The 2,796-nt window shown below is 34.7% G+C and overlaps 1 long non-coding RNA gene across 1 annotated transcript; it reads left to right on the plus strand.

Annotated features, from left to right (window-relative positions):
* Positions 1-981: 981 nt before the first annotated feature.
* LOC127637944 (uncharacterized) lies at positions 982-2,514 on the plus strand. The gene is made up of 3 exons (XR_007969823.1): positions 982-1,057; positions 1,157-1,294; positions 2,438-2,514. It is a non-coding gene; the product is annotated as an uncharacterized LOC127637944 (long non-coding RNA).
* The last annotated feature ends 282 nt before the right edge of the window (positions 2,515-2,796 follow it).

A 2,796-nucleotide genomic window follows, 5' to 3' on the forward strand; every position in this document is an offset into this window, starting at 1 on the left:
ATAATATAAAGCTTTTCTTACCATGCTGCTTCCTTTTCATTGTAGAAGTCTCTGAATTTCATGATGTGGTGGCATGATGGGCAATGCATGTATTTCCGCAGTAATCCTTTTTGCATCAACCAATGAACAAATTTTTTGTTCATATTCGCTGATGGTCTGAAAAATATTCTCCGCAGAAAATCATAATTTGAAGCCATGACGCTTCAAGGCGGAACTATTTCAGACTTTGACACAATATGTAGCGCGTATAGGTAGTGTATTTGAATTTCGCGGGTGGTCTAGACCCGCGCAGTGCACTCACTTCCTGTCCAATCAGACGCAGCAATCAATCAGCAAAGCAGGATTTCATCAACAGCTGAAAGAGCATCAAGATCTTGAAAAATAAACTCTCCGCATAGCCATCGATCGAAATGGTATGTCCTTCATGATAAACTTTGGTGTTGTTTGTTTTTAAGTTATTTTACATCCATGTTAGTGTTTCAGTTATATTAGTCTACATATCCTTAACTAATAGCTTGCTAGCATTTAGGCTAATCTTTGCGTATTTTATTTAACATCTAATCTAATTTATTTATTTAATTTAGGTATAAAACATTTAATGGTCCTGGCGTTTTAATAACCAAGTTGTTGTGTATTTGACAACAGTACGTAAGCAGGGTGATTAGTACTGTGTAAAAGTTTTATACGTGTTACTTTAACTCGCCAACCCACTTGCTTAAAATGAGATGAGACAAAATGTATGGTAATATATATTTGATGGACAGTAAAAGAAAAAAAATTTTTTTTGTACTTTTGTCATCCAATAAAATAAACAAATCACATATTTTAGTTTTTATTGCATTTTACAAAATATTACAACTTTTCTGGGGTTATGAGGTAATAGGGTTAATAAAAATACATTCCTGTGATCCTTTTATACAGCCAAAGCGCAAGTTGAAGCTACAACACAAGCAGCAGGAGTCCATTCAGGAGAGCTCTAACGATGCAACACCTAAAGAGCTGGAGGAAAATGAGCCTTCTTTACCAAGCTGCAGCAGCAGCCAGGGTTCTGATACTAGTATGTTGTCATTTTGTCTATGTCATAAATATCAATTTGTATTTGTGTCCAGTATTAATTGTTAGTTACTAATATTTATTTGTGATATGTTGTTTCTAGGCATTTTTTCCATGAAAATGAAGATAGAATTTCTGGAAGAGAAAATAAAGTGGCAAGAAAAAATGATCGGAGAGCTAGAAAATGAACGTGATTTTCTCCGAGAACAGGTTCTTGGGAAAGCCAAAGGACAAGATGTTGGTCAGTATAATAATATGTTTCATGATGTGTGTGCAGTATTTATTACATACAAGCAATTTACACATCAGACTTTTAAACTTTTGGCATTTTCATTTATTTCACTTTATGGCTGCTGAGTGCTATAAGCTTTGGCTAACAGCATTAGATATTTTCAACATTGCCTCAATGTGACGTTACTCTGTCTATGCTTTTGCAAAACGTGTCAAATCTGACTAGGAATGATTTGAATTTTCCAAGTGAAATGAGCACTAGAAGTGCAACTGTGCATTTTATTAGCTTTTTAACTCAAATGACGAGTACAATGGCTGATTGCAACATTGTAAATACTTTGTTTTTCACTCTATAGACCTTATTCAGAGCAACACCATGACAGGTATAAAAGCAAGGCTTTTCCAGGAATTTTCCGGGAATCTGTAAAAAGCTCCTAGATGACTTAAAAATTTCCATAGCATTGTTTTTTCCATAGGAAATTGTTTTGCCTGAAATCACTTGGAAAAATATTTTTGCTCTTTTTAATCAAAAAACATTTTAACAATAATACAGCCAGTTGTTATACGGTCTATAATACTCTGCTGTTCTATGATATCTAAACGTTTTTACTGCAACACATCTTTGGAAAGAGGGCACATTTTGTTACTTTTATTACTCACACTGTGCAATGTTGACGTGCTTCAGTGAGCTGAATAGGGATCTGAAGCCACAAAATCAACACAATGAAGCAATGTCACCCCACCTGTGACAGGATTATGTGCAAACCAAGTGAAGGGGTGAAAGAAATGCCCTATGTTAAGCAAACGCACACCAATCAGGGAATGGCCATTATTGTACGTCAGAGAACTATAAGCATTTTGAATGGAAAGTGAATTGTATCAAGATACATGTTTGACACTCTTTGCAAAATTGTACACAGTCACATTTATAAAAATGTATAATCTCAAAAATTCTGAAGATCTGTTTCTTTTTGAATTAGTAGTGTCATTCAGATAATGATTAACTACTTTTTCTAAATAATTGTTGTTTATTGTCTAAGGCTGCAGGCAGAATGAAAATAAGGTGTTTTTAATGTGTAAACCTGCCAGTTAACTGTCAATAACTGATGTTGTTCTAAAAAGTGATGATTTGAAAATGTTTATTTATTTTTAGCACCTTTCAGTGTCAAACAAGAAGTCCACCACCATGATCCCAATGATGACACTACCTCCTCATCACAAAATTTGAGCTGAATCTGATGAGCCTGTACTAATAGACAACAAACAGAAGAAAAGGAAGAAGGTGGCACACCATTCCCTTCGACATCACATTAGAGGTCAGTGGCTTTTCTACATTGTTTCGAATGCTTACATTATATCATATAAAGGTATACTGCTGTTGTTTCCCCATACACCTGAATTTGCTTTCAACAATGTTGTTTTAAGTTCATTGAAAAATCAACTCAGTCATGATCTGGTCCAGAGCTGTTAAATGGATGACCTGCCATAGCAGTAAATGGTTAATTGATTGAC

This window comes from Xyrauchen texanus, chromosome 4 (genome assembly GCF_025860055.1).
Source record: "Xyrauchen texanus isolate HMW12.3.18 chromosome 4, RBS_HiC_50CHRs, whole genome shotgun sequence".
Lineage (NCBI taxonomy): Eukaryota > Metazoa > Chordata > Actinopteri > Cypriniformes > Catostomidae > Xyrauchen > Xyrauchen texanus.